The 23,299-nt window shown below is 40.6% G+C and overlaps 1 non-coding gene across 1 annotated transcript; it reads left to right on the forward strand.

Annotated features, from left to right (window-relative positions):
• Positions 1 to 2,829: 2,829 nt before the first annotated feature.
• Positions 2,830 to 3,087, forward strand: LOC148017871 (signal recognition particle RNA). Its single transcript, XR_015687813.1, has one exon.
• The last annotated feature ends 20,212 nt before the right edge of the window (positions 3,088 to 23,299 follow it).

The raw sequence follows: 23,299 nt of genomic DNA on the forward strand, positions 1-23,299 counted from the left end.
CTTGCTGCCCACACCACCCTAAAGATGCCACGCTGTCAAAAACTGCGCCGTTTCTGAGATTTTGACAATACTGCCCATGATGTCGACTAATCCTGAGGTTTATTGTGCCAGGCTGATTTGCCCTGGGATAGGCAAGAAGTCCCTAGAAGAAATCAGAGGGAGATATGGCCTCCTTTGTCCTCCCCAAGTCCTCCAATGGAGGTAGGTTGCAGGCAGCTATGGATGAAAGAAGCATAAGATGAAAGAGATGATAGCTCATGTGCACTTAGTGATAGCTGAGGCTGAGGGAAGTTGAGGAGATCAGAGATGGCTTTGATACCATGTTGGAAACCAGAGTTGCAGCATTGGAATGTGTGCACAAGAGGGAGAAGAGAGCTCAAAGTACAAGAATAAAATCTTGCTTACTAAGTTGCTTAGAGTACAACTTGGGTACACTCTCCCACACTTGATAGTGACCCATAGGCTGTTTATATAGCCTCTGCGAAGCTAGGGTTAGGGTTTCCCTTGCCCCTAGGGCTATTCACACTCATCTGCCCTTATACTCCCTTGCTTATAGTGGGTTCCTATGCGTGTCTTCTAACACATACACCCTTGCTTACAATGGGTTCCTATGCCTATCTTCTAACAGTCACCAGCCTCCATAATGCATATTAATAAGACAGCCTCTCTTCACTCCATCATTAGTGTTGTAGTCCTGAGATTCTTTCACATGTCAAGTATTATTCAAACATGTAGTACAAACTCTGATTTTTCCAGTCAATGCAAGCTCCTCTGATGTAAAAAATCTCCTTCTTCAACATTGCGATGGCATCCAGGTTTCCATTGTCTATTTGCAAAGTAAGCTCTTTCTCTAAACACATTGCCTATCCCCATCAACCACCATAGTCTTTTCCTAACTAATCATTGCTGCTCCAGTTTGCATGGCCATCAATCGTAAAACTGCAACCCAACATAGATGACATTCCTGAAATACGAACCTAAACATGCTTCTTTTTGGGATGATGTGAACCTTCACAAGAAGATAGAGCCATTAACACATCCTCCTACTTCTCAACAAAATGGCAAGGGTTGCTCTTCTTTTCCATTTCTTGGCGCCCGAGCTTACAAACACATAGCTAAGTTATAATGCTCTCAAAAACATCTGACATCCCATATTATGGAGAACTTGCATCATCCTTCTCTACAACAAAGTCCTTATTCTCTTTGTTACTTTCGATTACATCATTTCTGACTTCACTTTTTCTAGCTATTTGCCTTTATCCTAACTAGAAAGCCCATAAACAATCGTGTGATAAAAATATCTCAGGTTATTGCATTAGCCATCTCCTCATTGCCTCTCGAATTTGTCTAAAGACAATCTGTTTCAATTTTTACAATCCTTGAAACCCTCTAGTAATATACATGCTGTTGTTTCAATGCAATGTTTCCTATCCAACAATATGTTATGAAAATGAACTCTATACTCAGTCACATATGATTCAAGAAAAAATGCAAGGTTAAATCTATGCTATGCAATCATACAAGCAATGTCGTATGCAAAAATATGGATGCATTGAAAATTTTGTGCCTAACCTTGCCTATGAGTGCTCGTGCATTAGGCAAGATGCAAACACAATTCCTCAACTAGCTACAAAAATCCTACATATCTAATGTTTTTCTAGGGGTTTTTAGTTTATGGGGAAATGCTTGATAGTGTTATATTTCATAAGTTTTGGTCTTGGTATGCCAAACAAGGCCCTGGTTATTCATGCTAGTGCTTCCAAATATCATGCAAATGGTCAAAATTATCCAATAGGTACTTCTATGCCTAGGCCTACATATCGTAGAATGTAGGAAGAGGTAGATCATGAAGAATCCATCTCTTCACATTAGAATAATATAAATGGTCACCCATCTAGCTTACGCTCCTTTATAACATTTGATTGTTCAGGAGATCAAACAAAAGAAGTAGACCTACCAAAACAATTGATCAAGTGATAAGAAAAGAATTCTTTTTAGCCTTTCCAAAAGAGACAACCTAAAACATAATGAAAATTATTATTTAACATTCTCATTTTAACAACTTTTGGCCTTTCTCAGCCTCATTCGTTCAATGGGGAAAAAGATAGAACACAAGAACATGGCAAATGTATCTACATATTTTTTTTCACAATCGAGATATAGCTTAGGACTTTTTATATGCAAGCTACTAATAAAAACTCTCTTTTGGAGTAGGCTAACTCCAAATGGGGATCCTAAAGCTCTAAGTAAAGGGCTCTGTATGGGAAGTGGGCAAAGTCCATATTTATCTTCACTAAGATACACGTTTTTAGGCTTTTAAGGCGCTTATCTACTCAAAGTGATGCTCTAATATAGTCACACATACAAGTGCTTTGAAGTAATCTTGAATTTATTCATTGATTCACCTTAATTAGAATATGCATACATACAGAGAGAGAGAGAGAGAGAGCGAGCGAGTGAGCGAGCTGGAAAGCCAATATCAACCAAGCAACACAAAAGTTAGAGGGGGAATCGTGTTACTGTGCATGCAGCGAACGAAAGGCAAGTTGGGAACCAAGGGGGCAGAGCAGAGATATAGAGCAAAACAGAGGGAGGATGGGACGCAATCTAAGCGGCGAGAAGACGGCGGCCTGGTCCACCAGCACGTCGGAAGCCAAGCATATCTCAAAGAAATAGCATCGCATTCTTCTTAATACGTGTGGCGATTTGGAAGTGAAGGAGGTGGATGGTATTATATGGATCTCCCACATGGGATAAGCACGCCTACGCCACCTCTCTATGAGTAGCACATCGGTAGGCGGCGCTTCTTTCGTTCCTGGGTGTAGTGTGACGCCTGTAACCCGCGGAGGGGGGACAGATCCTGTTGGAGTGGATGCAGATCGGCGAGCCATTGTTGAGCAGGAGAGAGGAGTTCTGGCTCTCTCTGCAGGAGGCGTCCGACTCCAAGTCCTGAGTTGGCCGGGTATTTACTCGCCCGGAGGGGCGGGGTGCCCGCTCCTTGAGCGAGGGGGGATCACGTGAGGCTGGGAACGGAGCAACGTCACCCCTCCCTCTGGACGGTGGAGGGATAACGCCACGCTCGATCTCCACTACCTACCACCGCTGCAAACCTCCAACCCTTCTCCTTTGGCTTTTGGCCCTTAATCCAAGGTGCAAACCTCCAACCCCTCACATACTTGCTCTAATCCTACTCACTTCTTTCTCTCACACTCATACTCTTCCATCTTCCCTTACTATTTCTCACATGTATGTCGTATGATTATGCCTTGATCTTAGGTGTACATGACACTTAAAGGGCCAAAGAATCCAAGATCCCTTAAGCAAGGAAGGACAAGAGTCAAAGAATCCAAGATCCCTTGAGTGCACTAAAATCAACAATCGTGTTTGTTTGCTAATAGAGGAGTTCAACAATGTGCAACTTGGATATGTGATTTGAAGGTATTTTCTATATTATTTTAACATCTTGCAACCCATCGCAATAAATTTCCAATTAGTTTCAGTCAAGAAGAAAGCAATGAAGAAATTAGCAAGAACGACAATGAGTTAAATAATCAAGAAGATAAATTATGCAGCCAATTAGAATATGACATTTTACGAATGACAAGTTCACGATCATATATGTATCAATATAGATGTTATTATGAATTATTCTTTTGGTTCTATTAACTAACTTTGAAGAAGATGATGCAAGTAGCTGGTTGGACTCAAATGAAGAGGCCTTAGAATCACTTAAAGTATCACAATTTGTATTAAAGAATACACAATCTTTGCATGTATTTGTTCAAGATACAAATATTTGTAGTTCACAATATACTATTTCAGATTATCTCAAATTGAAGGGTTAGAGCAAGTTTCTACTATTATAAACCTTCAATTTTAGCACCTCTATGTATAGTTTTTCTGAATAGCAAAGTTTTAGTTCTTAGCAATGTTCACACTTGCACAAGTTGGTTGAAAGTCAAGAATGAGGTACATTCTATTAATTAACCTCCAATTAACGTAGTTCATTGGATTTCTTAAAAGCCTAAAGATGAAAGAAATGTAGTGAAAAGTGCAAAAAGTGAAGCTTATGGTATCTATTGGCTTCAAGAAGAGAGATAATTATTATAACAAGAAGTTTTTCAAGTGAGGAATGTAATGGATTTGCAAAATTTCTCATTGTTTTGAGGTTGTTAATGTTCTTGAGGAAGTTGTTTTTATAAAAGGATAGTATTTGTGCTCAATCAGTACTTTCCCATGTTTCAAGTTCTAGTTTTAATGAGTAGTTCTGAGTTTTTAGTTTGTCAATGAATTTGGAGAAAATGAAAGTATAAAAGTGTCTACCATTGGATAATTGTGCAATCCATGTCCTTGTAGAAATGTTTGATATTATTCATTACAATTTTTTAGAATGATAACTTTGATTCTAATTGAGTTAGATGATAGTATGTTGTAGTTTTTTGTATAATCAATTACTTGGTTCATTTTCCCACAATATGAAATTTTAGTGTTGCTAGAATTATATTTGAAGGAAATTTTAAGTACTTAACAATACGATTTACCAAAAGACGCGGAAACCAAAATCCCCGTATTCAACCAATAGCCCCTATTACAATAATTTGAATTTCTAGAATAAGATTAGAAATCGTTTGAAAAATAGCTACAATAGACTAAAGAGTAGGAAGCATCACAACATCATGAAAACCACGAATTACATGAACTTGTAAATAGACTTGAAGAGTAGCAATACAAGTGTTCTCAAATGGATTTGGGTAATTGCCAAAGGGGGATTTGTAGATGTATATGCATGATTTTTCTTACATAACTTCAATCTTTTGAATAAATCTAGCATGCAATTGATTGATAGGATCACACGTGACATCACTTCCTCATATTTTAGATTGTTTCGGATAGCATATCAGTTCTCAATCTACAAATCTCACAAGATAATGTGCTACATATTGTAGTCATTCCACAATTACAATAGATGATATAACGGCTCATTGGAAGACGCATCAACTCATATTTGCGCATTAATGTTGACCCAAACTGATAATATCTCCATAGACCTTGGATAAGTATCAAAATAAAGCATTCCTTCTATTTTCGTGATCACATAATCAAGCAGTGATTAAGATTTTTGGTAATAATCATCATATCCTAGGATACGTAGTATCCTTTTAATGGATATACTATCTTAGCTAGGTATAGGTAGAATGGGCTTCAATTTTGGGGCTTATTACATATCACTTAGGTATACCATCTTAGCTAGCTATAGGCTTAATGAACTTCAATTGTGGGGCTCATCACAACAACCACTTAGGTATATGATGCTAGTGTTAATTGCAAGAACAAGATAAAGAAAGAGGCCCACAAAATTTTAGAAAGCAAGTAATTTTGCTAAACAATTTATGCTATCATTTTATAGGAGTTGGTTGCCTCTTGTGAAAATTGTATTTGATAACTACTGTCTCAATCATAACTTATATTAAGTTTATTTTCACATAAAGAATAATGTTTGATTGTATGTAAAAAGAGCCACGACTAGCTCGAAAAACTTGAGAGGGGATACAGTGACCAAGGGAAATGGAAAAATCCTAACCCTATTTTTCATATATTTAAGAGATGAGAAAGAATAGAACAAGCTATACATGTGTCTGAAAATACTCTATATTTTCCATCTTTCTTTTCATTGTGAGAGAAAAAGATTTTGAGAGGTTTAAGAGAGATTGAGTGAGTGAGTGAGTGAGGGCGAGGGACCATGTAGGTGAAGCCTTCTTCTTCTTTGTCTTGAGCACTCTCTCAATCATGTGCTCATGGTTCTTCGTTAGATGCTATGGCCATAGAGGGTTGAAAATGAAAAAATTGTATTCTTAGATTATGGAGCTTTGAAAGAGCATCCTTCATTCTTGATAGAAGGCCATGTAAGCTCACTACAAGCAGATCTTAGTGTTCATAATGCATGCAAGAGGCTAGCTAAGAGATAGCCATCTCCTTTTCATATTTAAACCTCCTAAATAAATAAGAGGGCATCCAAAGTCCAATCATTGAGCTCGTGTAGTGCAATATTTTAGGTCCATTGCTAGGACCCAATCACTTTGGCCACAAAGTTTCTTTCATGTATCACTTTGTGGATTAGAAGGGATATGTCCCACTTTGAAATGCACACAAATAGATAGTTTTCCACTTGTCCATTATCGACATAAAAAATAAGTAGATTTCATTATTGTTATTAGAGTAAGATATTTATGTGATCTTTTGTATGCTTGATAAGTGGTAAGCATAGAATATTCTATATATTGTTACAATTTTCTTCTTTTTGTAAAATGTAAAAACATGAAGGAAATATCAATGGATATTTGCTATACTTCCACATTATTTCTCCTTAAATCCTAATTGCTTACAAATCATATACTTTATGAATGTAAAGCATTTCCTTGCATACATTGCTACATAGCACGTGTATTCATGATGCCCGAGTGGGTGAGGAAATACCAAGCTGTACTAGGTTTGGGGTCATAGTGGGATAAAAGTGAGTTCTAGTGGAGATAAAGTGTTTCAATGATATATGAAAGAGAGACATAGGTCAAATCCCTAACGAGTTCAAATCACTCATTCTAAGAGGCCATGACATTCCATCATTAGAGAGGTCCCTAAGTGATGTTTATGTGGTATATTAGATGTTAAGGAAAACTCTTACTTATAATTGGCAGCTAGACAATGTAGTATTCTAGCTTATGAGATGATTCTCTAGCCATTCTTCTAGTCCTATATGGTTGCAGGGACATGGGGGGTTGCTGTTTGAAGTCTGATAGTGTGCTCGAGTGTGAGTGAGCCCTTTGTGGGGTCTATTTTAGGTTCAAACAATGCACATAAGTATGACTTTAAGTTTCCATAATGTACCCCTCACTCCATGAGGAGTCTTACTTTGGGTCTCTTAGAGAGATGATTAAACTTAATTTTTAAAATCCTATAGCTTTTACTTTGATCTCTTGATTTATACTAACCTTGTAACTAATTACCAAAATATCATCTTAAAGGAAAAGATTGTAGTTATGAAACTACAAAATAATAGGGTTTACCATGGCTAGAACATTTGACAGAGCGGTCTCTATGTAATCCATAGATTAAATGCTTGATTCTTTGAAGCCATTACTACATTCCATGTCCCTTCCCTCTTTGACTCTCAACGGCTTTAAAAACTTGAGAGCTTAAATATTATTGCTTATGAGTAAGTTGTACCATGAGCATTAGGGGTGATTGTGAAGATCGCGTTCTCTCTCTTCTCATTCACACTTTCTCTCTTCTTCTCTCTCACACACACTCCCACTCACTTCTTTCTTCTCCCCTCTTTCTCTGCTTTCTCACACTCTCCCCTTTTCTCACTTCTTTCTTCTCTCTCCTTTATCTCTCTCTTCACATTCCCTCTTTCTTTCTCCTCTCCTCTCTCTCTCTTCTCTCTTCTCTCTCTGTCTTCACCCCACATTCTTTCTTTATGCTCTCTTTCTCTCTCTCTCTCTCTCCCTCTCTTTCCACATTCTATTTTTCTTTCTCCTTTCTCTCTCTCATTCCTCTTTCTTTCTATTCAATTTTTTTCTTCTCCTCTATTATGTTTCTATCTCACACATTCCCTCCTTTGAATTTTTTCTTATTCTCTCACCTCTTTCTCTCTTTCATATTCTCTCTCCTCTTTCTCTCTCTTCACATTCTCTCTTCTTTTTCTCTTTCACATCCCTCTTTCTCTCCCTTCACATTTTGTATTTTTTTCTACTCTCTCTCATCTCTCTTTCTTTCTCCTCTCTCTCACTCTCCACATACATTCTCCTCTCTCTCTCTCTCTCTCTCTCTCTCTCTCTCTCTCTCTCTCTCTCTCGTTAACTCCTTCACACTGTAACATTCTCCCACCTCCGTCTTCTTCTCTCTTCTCTGTGTGTGTGTGTGTGTGTCTCTCTCTCTCTCTTTGTAATGAATGAAGCTGAGAGGAGAGAGGAGAGAGGAGAAGAGCTGGAGAGAGAAAGAGAGAAAGAAGAAGAGAAAAGAAGACTAGAAGAGGAGAGAGAAAGATAGAAAAGAGGAGAGAAGGAAGGAGGAAGCCATGGAAGTTGGAGATGAAGTTGAAGAGTATGTTCATGATGATTACTAGTTTCCCCAGTCTAGGACTCTTACACCTTATATACCCCGGTCAGTGTGAGTGGGTGTCTAACCCCTAGTCAATGTGTATCTTGCTTGTTACAATCCATCCTCACCCTGAAGGTTTTTGCCATAAAAAACAAGGAGAAGTAGAGGGGAGTGATGGGTGGGCTAAGGGAGGGTTGCAAAGTACTACCCTAAGCCCTTTTACAATGAAAAATGGGTGGGTAAAGACTAGGGACAACATGTTGTCCAGGACCGGCCTGCTGAAGTAAATGGGTCATAACTTTTGACATGCTACTCCAAATGGGATGTACCACATGTCCAAATAGAGCTTATGATGAGTACTTTCAGCCTATGTGGGATGCACATGCCTGAGATTTGGATAAGTACAAAACTATTCTAAAATAGTATGCAATTAGGGGGTGGTCAAACGGGGCATGACCAGCTAGTCTTCAAGCCCTGTGGCCTCTTGGAGGTAGGGGAATTCATTGACAATGGTTCCCAGGAGCCAAGAGGCTTCTTCCAAGGGTAGGCCTTGCCATTTGATGAGGTATTCTTTAATGGATTGAGACCGTAAGTGCTTATTTCACTACCCAATGATTGCCTCGGGGATATATTGAGTGATGCCTTCTTCATCTATGGGGGGAAGTTCTTTCACATAGTCCATTGAGGAGCCCATGAAGGGTTTCAGCTAGCTAACATGAAACACATTGTGGATTTTGGTGGTAGGGGGAAGTTCTAAGCAGTAGGCCAAGTCACCAACTCTCATCGGAATTTAGTATGGGCCATAGAAGCAGTGGGCTAGCTTGTAACTGTGGCCCTCTTTGAGAGTTGAGTAGCAGACTTAGGCACTTTGAAAAGGACCAATTCCCCTTTCTAGAATTCCAAATGCCTTCTTTTCTCATCAGCATAGAGTTTCATATGTGATTGGGCCTTTTGAAGGTTCACTTTACATTGCTAAAGTAAGGCTTGCATGTGATCCAACTGAGCCAGACTTTGAGGGTTGATCTTCTCATGAAATAAGGCTGTGGGGAGGGGAACCTTATACCCATATAAAGCCTCAAAATGGGAAACTCCAATACTAAAGTGTGTGGAGTTATTATATGCAAACTCAGCCAAGTGGAGCCACGTATCCCAACTGTTTTGTACATCATGGAAAAAGTGCCTCAAATATGTCTCAAGCCATTTGTTCACTCTTTCAGTCTAGCCATCAATTTGAGAATGGTATGTAATGGACCCCCATGGAGGTAAAAACTGTCTGCTTGAAGTTGCTCATAAACTTTGCATCCCAATCATGTATTATGACTTGTGGTAAGCCATGCAACTCAAAGGCATTTTCCATAAACTAAGTGGCCACCTGAGAGATAGTGTATTGGGTTTCTCTCTCTCTCTCTCTCTCTCTCCTCACATTCACTTTCTCTCACACATACACATTTTCTCACCTTCACCTTCTCTCTTATTTCTCTCTCTTCATATTCACTTTATTCAATTCTCACTCTCATATTGTCTCACCTCCACCTTCTTCTCTCTCCTCTCATAAAGCTATCCTCACCTTCCACATATTTCAAATGAGAGAGAGAGAGAGAGAGAGAGAGAGAGAGAGAGAGAGAGAGAGAGAGAGAGAGTTTTGATTCTTTAAGGGAAAAATGATTTTCTAGTTTCTTTTAGGACGATCATCAGGCACCCAATTTGTTAGAGCCCCACAACCCCCCCTCCCCCCAACGAAGGCTTAAGCCTTATAAAAACCCATCTTTTTAAATGTATAACAATATTATTATTTATTTTTTAGTAATTTTATTATTTTTTCCTTTTTAAAAAATTTATATGAAAATAAAATAAGTAAAATAATTGAGAAAATTAAAAAATATAATAAATTAATTGAATTAATTGAAAAAAATAAATGTAAAAATTAATAATAATATAAAAACGAATAATAAGTTATATTATGTTGAAAAAACTAATAAATTTAGATATAAATAAATAAAATTCATAAAAAATTAATTATATTTAATAAAATAAATCATAAATAAATAAATAAAATAAATAATAATAATTTAAACTAATTTGAAAGAAATAAAATTGAATTAGATTAAATCATGTAAATTAGAAATAAGGAAATAAGGTAAAAAGAATTCAATATAGGAAATGTAATTCACATAGGAAATTTCTTATTCACTAGTCATGTATGTTATATATTTGATGGGGCTAAGTTTGGAAGCCTACTTCTCTTAGTTCATAACAATCTAGAAGTATGCCTCATCTTTAGACACTAGGTAGTAGGTAGTGAGGTTTTTCTACAAATTGAATCCCCTATTGGACACCCACTTCAAAGTGATGCAGCCCTTAGATCTCAAAGGTGCAATGCTACAAGAAAATACCCTTTATGAAGGCCTTCAATCTAGATCTAAAAGTGGAAGATATGGAGGAAAGGCCCTTTAGACAAGGGACTATGTGCTTTTATCAAATGAATGTAGTCCCAACAAAAAGTTGGCCCAAGAAAGGAAGCTACAACCAACGTGTTTGCGAAATCTGTGCCAACAAACATAAGCAATGATACTCAAAGTTGCTATCATCTAAATGAAATAAGAAACTTCAAAAAGTAATACTCGATGCTAAATCAAACCTTTTGCCAAGTGTAGTTCCATGGGGAGAATAGAGGGACAATGACTAAGGAAAAATTAAAAGGTTGCCCCAACTACTTATAAGGAAAAAGAAGAAGAGAAATAACACATGATGGAAACCAAAATGGAATGAGAAATAGTCCATGCTACCTTGAGTTTGAGAGGACCAAATCATCACTTTTTAGTGATTCAAACACTTGTGAGCCATCAAGGGGTAAACGCTTCAAGGTTTTGATAGATTGTGTTACTAGCTATTGTTCTTTTATTTTGCCAAAATATGCAAATAATCTAGGAATAAAGTTGAACCTACATTTGAAGCTTTAGTGGAACTAACTAAAAGGAAAGAAGTCATATCTTCAAAATAGACAAGAAAAGTGGAATTTTATTTAAGTGAGAAACCCACTAGCATGAGGTTTCACATCATGAACTTAGGTATGAACTTAGGTACTATCACTACCAAACTATTAGAAATGGAATGGTTAATCCCTAATGGTTCCCATATCCATTGCAAGAAAGGCCAAATCTCATTTTGAAGTTGGAAGGAAAATAAAGTAGCTACACAGGTGGAAGTTGGTCTACCAAAAATTCAATTGGCTAAAGCCTTAGGTATTGCACAAGGTCTAAGAAAAGAGTTACCTAGTGGTTTACATAAGTCATCTCAACAAGTTTAATAAAGATAAGGAGAATAAGAAGAAAAACCTTCTTAGATGAAGGAATATGCAAATATCTTCCTGGCAAAGTTGATGGAACTTCCTCCCAAGAGAGAAGCTAATAAGAAAATCAAGCTTATACTAGGAGCAAGAACAATGGCAAAAATACCTTATTGATCCATGAATCAATTGAGTTGAGAGAGAAAATAAGAAAATATTGGATCAAGGTTACATTTGGCATAGTAATTGACCATGGAAAGATGCATTCTTATTCCAAAAGAAGAAAGACAATACTCTTCGTCTTGCATCCACTATTGTGGGATGAACTAAGTGATAGTAAAAAATAAATACCCAATCCTAGTATTGATGAGCTTCTTGACAGACATCATGGAGCAACAAAATTTTTCTCTAAATTTGATCTAAAGTGAGCCTACTACCATATCAGGATCAAAGGAGAATATATCCCAAATACTAGCTTTAATACAAGGTATGGACACTATGAGTTTATTGCAATATCCTTTGGTTTGATTATGTTGAGAAATAAGGAAATAGCACAAGATTTATCTATGGTTGTATTAAGACTTGTAAGAAAAAAAGAAGATAAAAGAGAATAATGAAGATGAGGGGAGCATGTAGCTCCTGACCTTTGCTTACTCCATCTCTCAGACTCCCTCCACTTAAATTTGTCGGTTGGTATCAGAGCGGGTTCAAGAATCTACGGTTGTTGTTTTGATCACTGTACCAATCGATGGAAAAATAGGTGTGATAATGCAGAGGTGCTGATTGCAGGTCTACAAGCTTCTTAAATAAGGGAACAACTCTTAATGGGACATTACACACCTCATCAGTTTTTGGCAGATCAGCACCAAATGGAGGGTGCTTCCCCCTCAATTCTTTATATGAACCCATGCCCAGGTGAGGTGCAACAAGTTGATTGAATCCCATTACAGTTTCTCCGTTCAAGCACGATTGGCGGATGCTAGCGTTTTTGCATTTTTTAAAACGGCTTAATTTAGGCCTCAAGTTCAGTTATATTGGTTACGTTCCTTGCCTCGGGCTTGCCTCACTGTCAACTTCATCTTTCTCAACGACGAAAGCATAAAGTATGTATCACACGACATTGAAGGTGGATTGTGAAAGTAAGATGCAAATTCAGTAGTCTATTGTTTGGAAAGGAATTTTTTAATCAGGCAAGCACAAAGTATGTATCACACGACATTGAAGGTGGATTGTGAAAGTAAGATGCAAATTCAGTAGTCTATTGTTTGGAAAGGAATTTTATACTGAAGCAGAGCTAATTTGAGATAGGGAGCTCCAAGCTCCAACGTGACCTTAATTAGAATATGCATACATACACAGAGAGAGAGAGAGAGAGCGAGCGAGCGAGCGAGCTGGAAAGCCAATATCAACCAAGCGACACAAAAGTTAGAGGGGGAATTGTGTTACTGTGCATGCAGCGAACGAATGGCAAGTTGGGAACCAAGGGGGCAGAGCAGAGATATAGAGCAAAACAGAGGGAGGATGGGCGCAATCTAAGCGGCGAGAAGACGGCGGCCTGGTCCACCAGCACGTCGGAAGCCAAGCATATCTCAAAGAAATAGCATCGCATTCTTCTTAATACGTGTGGCGATTTTGAAGTGAAGGAGGTGGATGGTATTATATGGATCTCCCACATGGGATAAGCACGCCTACGCCACCTCTCTATGAGTAGCACATCGGTAGGCGGCGCTTCTTTCGTTCCTGGGTGTAGTGTGACGCCTGTAACACGCGGAGGGGGGACAGATCCGGTTGGTGTGGATGCAGATCGGCGAGCCATTGTTGAGCAGGAGAGAGGAGTTCTGGCTCTCTCTGCAGGAGGCGTCCGACTCCAAATCCTGAGTTGGCCGGGTATTTACTCGCCCGGAGGGGCGGGGTGCCCACTCCTTGAGCGAGGGGGGATCACGTGAGGCCGGGAACGGAGCAACGTCACCCCTCCCTCTGGACGATGGAGGGATAACGCCACGCTCGATCTCCTCTCACTACCTACCACCGCTTCAAACCTCCAACCCTTCTCCTTTGGCTTTTGGCCCTTAATCCAAGGTGCAAACCTCCAACCCCTCTCATACTGGCTCTAATCATACGACATACATGAGAGAAATAGTAAGGGAAGAAGGAAGAGTATGAGTGTGAGAAAGAAGTGAGTAGGATTCACACTCCAAGTCCTGAGTTGGCCGGGTATTTACTCGCCCGGAGGGGCGGAGTGCCCGCTCCTTGAGCGAGGGGGGATCACGTGAGGCCGGGAACGGAGCAACGTCACCCCTCCCTCTGGACAGCGGAGGGATAACGCCACGCTCGATCTCCTCTCACTACCTACCACCGCTGCAAACCTCCAATCCTTCTCCTTTGGCTTTTGGCCCTTAATCCAAGGTGCAAACCTCCAACCCCTCTCATACTTGCTCTAATCCTACTCACTTCTTTCTCTCACACTCATACTCTTCCTTCTTCCCTTACTATTTCTCTCATGTACGTCGTATGATTATGCCTTCATCTTAGGTGTACATGACACATAAAGGGCCAAAGAATCCAAGATCCCTTAAGCAAGGAAGGACAAGAGTCAAAGAATCCAAGATCCTTTGAGTGCAGTAAAATCAACAATCGTGTTTGTTTGCTAATAGAGGAGTTCAATAATGTGCACGCTCGATCTCCTCTCACTAGCTATCACCACTGCAAACCTCCAACCCTTCTCCTTTGGCTTTTGGCACTTAATCCAAGGTGCAAACCTCCAACCCCTCTCATACGTGCTCTAATCCTACTCACTTCTTTCTCTCACACTCATTGTAACGTGTCCACTAGTACCATCCAGGACACGTCTTAGTAGTCCATCGGAAAGGATGTCTAGAAAGCTCTGCCCGGCACTCCCATGGAATGTTACGGGGTTTGCGATCTAGGGCTTTTCGCGTCTGCCACATAGCGGAAGTATTCCGGCCGTTTCCACTTAGGATCGACCTGAATTAGGGCTTTCCTGATTAGTCGTTTCCCAATAGCAACTAGCATCGGACCCAAGCGAGCTACTTTACGCAGAAACGCCAGATCCCAAGCGGATTCACGCTGCACTTGGTTTAAGGAGAATGGGAAACGAGAGGGATGCAAAGCTCAATCTCTCTCCCATAAGACATAGTCCCATTCCATTTCCCTAAAACAGCGTAAATCGGTTAAGACATAACTCCACGTCAACGCTTTTGTTGTTCGTGTCCTTTGACGATCATCCCACTGTTCTTCGAGATTTGAGAAAAGTTCTCGGCCAACTGGGACCACCCAACCATAGGACGGACCCATGGCCCATCCTCCGCACTTTCCTCAGTTTGTTTTAGTTATGTAATTATCTAACACATTAGTTGGACATGTAACAATCAGCTTTTCTAATTAATGCGTTAAGCATTGGTTCCTTCACGTAATCTTATCACGTGACATAGAAAAACAATATCAGACAAGTTCTTTATTAACATATCATCATATTTATCTTTGAAATACAAGGAGTTCCACCTGTAGGCTTGTCCACAATCTGCCCGAAGGCTATCCAGCAATCCATAGGGATCACTATTCCAAGTTTCCGCCCGTAGACTAGTATGCGGGCCTCGAGATCCAATCTCGAGTCACGGTAGCCTCTTGTGCCGGACCCGGAAGGTGAGGGATTTACGGCCAGAGCCCCCCTGGCACCCAAGCGTCCTCCTACTCCAAGTAGAGCTCAACGGAGAGATCTCTCGCAGAGGGTTCGGTCCACGTTCCCGACGCGGTCAACAACCCGCTTGGTTAGGGTCAGACAGGCAGTCGGGGGTAACTGAAGCTGCCACTCCCTTCAGGCCTTCAACCTGAAGTATAGATACTTATTTATTTTGTAATTCATTGGTCAAAAAAGTCGAACAGTGCTCTAAAATCTCTAGCAAGCACAAACATTTCCATTGATCGATTTTGTTGTTGGCAAACTGCTAAGGAAGGAATTTTTCCTTTTGAATGCATCCAGCACTCGATCCCGGGTGTCTTGCAACTTGGCAAGATTCCTTATATTCTGGGTTAGGGCGTATCCTATTAACCCAACTTGATCAAACCCTAAAGTTCATTGGATACTTCAGTTTCCGGGTTTTAACCTTCCTTACTTAGAAGGATATCAAAGTATATATCCTCTTGCAAGATAACTTGTGTAAGGGTTCGCCATCCTTGTTGCGGGAATTTAACCTTTCTTCTTGTGAATCAATCACAAGACCAAATGACTTCATACTTGCCGCCCAAGTCCTGCATCGTACTATGCGATAATGGAGTTAGGAAACAATCCGTTTCTGTTTCTTTAAGCTGACGTTTGTTAGACCTAGTGTTTCCTAGTTTTATTATTTTCTTTTAAGAAACTCAGGGACAAACCCTAGTTCTTTTTTTTCAGTTACAATTTACTGACCCTATACTCAGGGAATGTGGACAAGTATTTAAGGTATAGACGTTTCTTGGAATTTTAATTCATTCCCAACGAATATTTCGCTGCATTTTAATTTGGTTAACTCTAGAAGGTAATTTCGATATTACTTCCGTATGATTTGTTATCTACGTATCAATTGACTTTTCAATCTTATACTTCATTGACTTGAGGTTAGGTTAAATCCAACTAATCTTCCCTTTTCTTTGTGAACAAACTCATGCTAAATAATCAATCTTTCCCATACTAAGTTATGCAGTTAGCAATGATAACTTCCTAGAGTTTAAGCATTGCAAGAATCCTTTCATGATTTGCACTTTCCATGATGATTTGTTGTAAAAAGGAATAGAGGTTAATAGTGCAAGATGCAGTTTTATACCTTCTAGGCTCAACCGACGTATACTACCTTAGTGGGTAAATAATCTTGCTCATAATTCGTTTCAATGCATAATGCTATTTGAAGAAAAACTATGTTTATACTTTATTTATTTTGCATGTTCAATTAAACTAAATTCCTTCGTCGTAAATAACTAGGGCAAAATATATCCTATCTCTAACAATTCATCTTGCACAATTGAATTAAAATCGATATAAATTTAAGAAGGAAAAACCTGGGTTTGGGGTGAGATATCCACGTGGATACCGGGAGATGACCCTCCCGCAGCTACTCCTTGGCTTTCTTAGGAGGCATGGCAGTTGTAGTCCTTCGAACGTGGAAGCAGCTTTACACTCCTTTTCAGAATTCCACCGTCGCTCCCTTGCACGTCAATACTCTTCTTCTCTTTTTCGAGTAAGGGAGAAACCAAGTCCCAAGGGTATTTTGGAAAGGCAAGGAATCGTTAAGGGATTAACCATGAGGAGGGGGTAATAGGACCTTTAAGGCCTTAATTCATTTGGGAGGGAAAGGCTTACAAAGCCCACAGAAAAGGCCCTATAGGGTTTTACACACGGGAGGGGGGGGGGGGAGGAAGAAACAAGCCCAAAAGAAAGGGCTTAAGGGTTAAATACAGGGGAAGAAAGGTTTACAGTACGGGGGTTCCAACACCCATGAGATAAGGGAGCTTAAAACACGGGGGGAAAAGGGTGTGTGTGTGTGGTTCAAAAGGCATAAAAAAAGGGCCTTGTGAGATTTTTGGGCACGGAAGTGAAAGGTATAGGAAGGGGGAATTAAGGAGGGATTTTAGGACACGGGGGGTGTAAAAGGCCTTAGGGCACGGGAGTGAAAGGTATAGAAAGGGGGAATTAATGAGGGATTTTAGGACATGGGGGGTGTAAAAGGCCTTAGGGGTTTTAAAACCCAGGGGGGGAAAGATGCAGAAGGGTAACACAAGGGGGGGTGAAAAGGGCTTAGGAGGATTTTAAAAAAATACGGAGGGGGAAAGGGTAAAAGGGGGGGAAAGGTGAAAGGGTTTTATACGGCCCAAGACAAAGGATTATTGAGTATAGCACTGGGGGGTTTTGGAAGGGAAGGCTTAAGGGGTTTTAAAAACCGGGGGAGGGGGGATTTCCAAGCCCACAGGAAGGGGGGCTTGGAGGAGATTCTAAGGCTTCTAATCTCTACACGTGGCAGGGAGGGAAAAAGGATAGGAAGCTTGCTGGTGGCCATGATTCTTCAGACGTCATCAATTGGCGATGGCGCTGGCGACGTTCACAGCTTCAGGCGGCGGCATCCGACCCTCAGCTCCTTTCCTCCATGGCCTGGCGCAGTCAATCAGACTCACGACCCTCCCTCACAATTATCCCTTTCCACACTCCTCTCACGCGTAGCGTTATGGGCTATCCTTTTTTCTTCCCCTTTTACTCCCCTCCCACAGATTCTTTTATAGGTGAAGGGAGGGGACCTCCCCGCCCCCACGCGGCCCGAGTGCATGGCCATTCCCTTCCACGAGCTCCAGCAAACCAGCTTATTCATCCCCGCCTATTCCCTCTCCTCCAACACAGCTTCGGCTGGATAATTAGATTTTTTCTTTGTCATAAATTAATCCTTATCCTCTTGACCTCCTCCCAAGAGGAGGTTCATACAAGGATATTTGGTTCCTTTGTTTATGCTAATAGAGATTGTACAATCGCACTGTCCGTTTATTCAATGTCGGCATTCCCTTGCATGAGTATCACATAGTTTAGAAATATTTTCAATGAAAATATTACATTCTCTACCCCTTAGAGGAATCGAGATGTCCTCATCTCGAGATAAACCAGGGATATTGATGTTTGAGTGTGTCTACATCTACCCAGGTGGCATCCTCTTCGGGATAGTATTTCCACTGGACGAGTCATTCTCTCAGGGTTCTGGATCTTAATTGTCTCTCCCTAACATCTAAAATCGTGTCAGGCCTTAGTTCAAGGACTCCTTGACTAGGCATTACAACTTCTTGGTCGTCAAGTACGTGGTTAGGGTTAGGTACATACTTTTTCAATAGGCTGATATGGAATACATTATGAACTTTTAGGTTCTCAGGGAGTTATAGTTTATAAGCATTAGGTCCTAGGCATTTGAGGATTTTGTATGGCCCACAATACCTTGGACTTAGTTTCTTGCAATCTCCTAAGGATAGAAGACTCTTTTTAGGGCGTACGCGAATCAAGACCATGTCTCCTTCTTCGAAGACCCTTTCTTGACGCTTCAAATCCGCGTATGCCTTTTGTCTATCATTAGCCACTTGTATGTCTTGTCTTATTGATTTAATTTGGTCATCCATCTCTTCCAACATCTGTCTTGAAGCTTTAACCCTTAAAGTTGGATCAGAAAAGTTTAGGGGACTTTGACAGTCATGACCATACAATGCTTGGAAAGGAGTCATCTGAATGCTCTGCTGGTAAGAAGCATTGTATGCAAATTCTACCAAAGGCAAGTATTGAATCCACCTCTTCGGCTCTCGGCAGTAGTATGCCCTAAGTATATCCTCGATGACTTGATTTACTCACTCTGTTTGGCCATCCGTTTGGAGATGGTAGGCGGTACTAAAACAGAGTTGAGTCCCAATAGCTTCAAAGATAGCTCTCCAGAAGTGTGATGTGAAAAGAGAATCACCATCACTAATGATTATTCTGGGTAAACCATGTAGCTTGAGTATCTCCTTGATAAACAATCTTGCAATGTCTGAGGCTTTATAGTTTGTCTTTACTGGAATAAGGTGTCCAACCTTAGTAAGCATGTCAACCACAACCATGATGGAGTTGTATCCTCCCTGGACTTGGGGTAGGCCTACAACAAAATCCATACTGATGAATTCCCATTTCATTTGCGGAATGTCAAGCGATTGCAGTTTCCCTGGCATCATGACATGTTCGGTTTTCATACGTTGGCAAGACAAACACTCAGTGACATATTTGCGAACGTCACCTTTGAGCCTCTCCCAATGGTAGCTCTTCCCAACTGTATTAAGAGTTTTAGCATAGCCAGGATGTCCTGCGAAAGGAGAATCGTGAGCTTCCCACAATATCTTTTGCTTAAGTGACTGGCTTGTTGGTATACACAGCCTTGTTCTGTAGTAGACAAGTCCACTGTCAATGGAAAATTCCTGATACTTAGCCTGCAACTTTTGGTTCTGATCCTTGATAGAGATCTCCTTTAGCATTTATTGGTAGGCCAAATCATGGCATGCTTCCTCTCTAGCTAACTCAAGTATAGGGTTGTTTGGCATAGATACTTTTGTAGCTAGAGATCTGGTTGTTGATGGTTTCTGCAAGATTAGGGAATTTAGGAATGCCTTGCGACTAAGTGCATCGGCAACTACATTCTCTTTCCCTGGTCGGTACTTGATTTCAAAGTCATATTCCTCCAACACTTCAATCCACCGATGTTGCCTCATGTTGAGCTCGTTCTGGGTAAAGATCCATTTGAGACTCTTATGGTCAGTTACTAGAGTAAACTTATTATCCAACAGGTAGTGTCTCCAAAGCTTTAGAGCATGGATGACAGCTAGTAATTCCACATAATGCGTAGCATAATTCTTTTAATGACTCTTCAATTTCCTTGAAGAGTATGCTACTGGATGACCTTCCTGCATAAGTACACATCCCAAGACAAGAATGCTAGCATCAGCTACTACCTCGAATTCCTTATTGAGGTCTAAAAGTTTTAGAATAGGTGCTGATACAAAACTTTTCTTCAATCTGTTGAAGCTATTCTATTCAGGAGTTGACCATGTAATGGAAGTTTGCTTCTTCAGTAGTCCGTCAGAGGTGCTGCAATCAAAGCATAGTTTTTTATGAAGACCCTATACCATCCTGTCAATCCAAGAAAGCTACGTATCTCTTTGATGGATACTGGTATTGGCCACTCAAGCACATCTCTGACCTTGGCTGGGTCCACTGAGATTCCTTCTGCTGATACTATGAATCCCAGATATTCAATCTGACGCTTGAAGAATGCACACTTCTTCATTTTAGCATACAGCTTATGAGACCTCATTGTCTCGAGGACAATCCGAAGTTGAGGTTCATAATCTTCTTCCTATTTAGAATAGACTAAAGTGTCATCGAAGAAGAAAAGCATGAAATCATCAAGATATGGCCTAAAGATATCTTGCATTCACCTATTAAAGGTGGCAGGTGCATTCGTAAGCCCAAATGACATAACCAGGAACTCAAAGTGCCCATATCTCGTATTGAAGGCCGTCTTTGGGATATCTTCTTCCTTGATCCTTATCTGATAGTGACCTGACCTGAGATCAATCTTGGAGAAGATCTTCACACCCTGAAGACGATCAAGAAGCTCATGTATTCTAGGAATAGGATACTTGTTATTGACAATTGATTGATTCAGCCCTCCGTAATCAATACATAGTCGAAGTGTCCCATCTTTCTTTTTCTGGAATAGTACTGGAGCTCCCCATGGTGAATTGCTAGGCCGGATGTAGCCCTGATCTAACAGTTGCTTGAGTTGTTCCTTTAGCTCAATTGCTTCTGGTAAGGACATTCTATAAGGTCTCTTTGCAATTGGCGCAGCTCTTGGTACTAACCTAATCTCATGATCCACTTCTCGTTGAGGCGGAAGTTCCGTCAACTCTTCAGGGAATACGTCTGCGTATTCTTTTAACCACAAAGGTCCTTCATGAGACTCTTGCTTCTGATCTAATTTGTTGAGTTTGATCAAGTTAACCGGTAATCCTTTTCTGACTCCTTTTATGATCCGAGATACTTTTGCCAGTTGGATTCTCGGCACTCCAGCCTCGCCTTGAGTTGTGACTAATTCCCTTTCAGAGTTTCGAAAGGAAACTTGACCCTTTCCACAGTCAATGTGGGCGTTGTTAGGCTTAAGCCAATCCGTTCCGAGTAGACACTCATGGATACCTAAATTCATGACTCTGAATTTAACCGAAGTCTTCTTTCCTCCCAGAAAGAATTCCACCTTAGTAGTTTGCCTGGTACAAGTAACCTCACGACCATTTGCCAATTCCACAAGCAGGGTAGGTGCTTCTACTGTGGCTATTCCTAATCTTTTTGCACATGCTGGTGAGATAAAGGAATGTGTACTGCCTTAATCAATCAAGGTCTTGAAACCTTTACCTTGATAGTCCGACGGTGTCTGAATCACCGAGAAATGGCGATTCGGACCTTTCTTGTGTAAAGCGGCATGGACTGTCGCTCTTTCGAATTCCGCTTGCATGGTCGGATCTTCTTCTTCTCCTTCTTCGCACATTTGCCTATTGGCAATGCAGGCAGTTCTTCCTCTTCCTCGGGTAGCGGCTCCTTGACCACAGCCTGTTCCTTGGAAAGGCGCTTGGCGATGTCCTCCATTAAGTTTGGGACATTGCCTCTTGAAGTGACCGGGTTCGTTGCAGTGGAAACAACGGAGGTTTCGGCCATTACTTTGAGTAGGAACAACATTGTTGACATTATTCGTCCTTGTTTTCTTTCTTTGTCCCTGATTATGACCTTGAACTCTCTTAATTTGAGGTCTGAATGCTCCTCTGTTTGGGTCATTGTAAGACCAAGTTTTATTACCCCTTGGTCTAGCTTGCATCTCCTGAATTATAGGCGCCGCTCGAATGAGTGCATCTTGAAGATCTGATGGACGCATAGATTCGAGATGGGTATTTACTGGTGGATTTAAACCCGCACAAAATTTGGACACCTGCTATGTCATGTCCATCTGTGGCGCATACTTTAAAAGTGATACGAATTTAGAGTAGTATGCATCAAGAGTGAGTCCCAACTGTTTTAGCTCGTAGAACTCATTCATTTTCTACGTGCGATAAGCAGGTGGTAAATATCCTCCTTGCACAGCTTTCTTTAGCTTCTCCTAGGTAACAAATCCCTCTATGATCTCTTGATCCCTACACCATTGCTTCCACCAAAGCCTGGCTTCGCCGGTGAGTTTTAGCTTGGCGAGCATAGCCTGATTGGCAGGTGCAGTACCGGCTGCTTTGAAGTAATCCTCCATGGATTCAATCCAAATTTCAGCATAAGCTTGGACAAATCTGCCTCTCCCCTCAAACTCGAGTGGCTTAATCTGCTTGAGAAGGAACTTCTTCTCCTAGATTACAACAGTACTTGGTGTAGGGGGTGAATTAGGAACCTGTAGTTGGGGTTGTGCCTGGATAAAGGTTTCTTAATATTACTATATGATAATCGTTATTGATTTATATTACATCCTTAATTCAGCTATCTCGTAAACAATGTAGCTACTTAACTTTTTATCAACTCTTATGCATAACCAGACATTGATAAAAAGAAGTCTTTATTTGTATTTATATGGGCATAGCCCTTTTGAATACAACATTTCATGCGATGATAAGCCAACTGCTACATTTAGTTTGGGGAGAACAATGTTGTATTGCATTTATCTACCCTGTTACTTCCTCATAAACATATGAGTTCATCTCAACCCTTCGACCTCGAATATGTAAAGTTGAATTTACGTGAGCTTCCACGAAAACAAATAGCTTCACGACTTTCAGGTCTTCCAACCACTTGATCCTCTTTAGGTTGGTCTGTAGATAAGCAAACCGGTGGGCAGCTATATAGTAGAATCCTGAAGCACCCATCCATCTTCGTTCCATCTACAAAGGTGATGGATTATAGATTTGCTCCAGGATGTTCATCATCCCAATCCTTTGTCTATAAAGCGGAGAATGCATTGCAGTCATAAACATGACTCGAAATACCAAAAACTTGTTCGACGCTTCGTAATTCTGCAAGACCGCATTGAAGGTAAGGAAATGTTTGGACAACAGCATTTGCTTTGCTTCATTTTATTATAATTTCATAAAAACAATTCCGTTGTTGGTCAGGCCTGATACCAACTGTAACGTGTCCACTAGTATCATCCAGGACACGTCTTAGCAGTCCATCGGAAAGGATGTCTAGAAAGCTCCGCGCAGCACTCCCATGGAATGTTACGGGGTTTGCGATCTAGGGCTTTCTGTGTCTGCCACGTAGCGGAAGTATTCCAGCCGTTCCCACTTAGGATCGACCTGAATTAGGGTTTTCCTGATTGGTCATTTCCCAACAGCAACTAGCATCGGACC

This window comes from Lygodium microphyllum, chromosome 21 (assembly GCF_053477565.2).
Source record: "Lygodium microphyllum isolate KBCC chromosome 21, Lygodium_microphyllum_v1.1.10, whole genome shotgun sequence".
Taxonomy (NCBI): domain Eukaryota; kingdom Viridiplantae; phylum Streptophyta; class Polypodiopsida; order Schizaeales; family Lygodiaceae; genus Lygodium; species Lygodium microphyllum.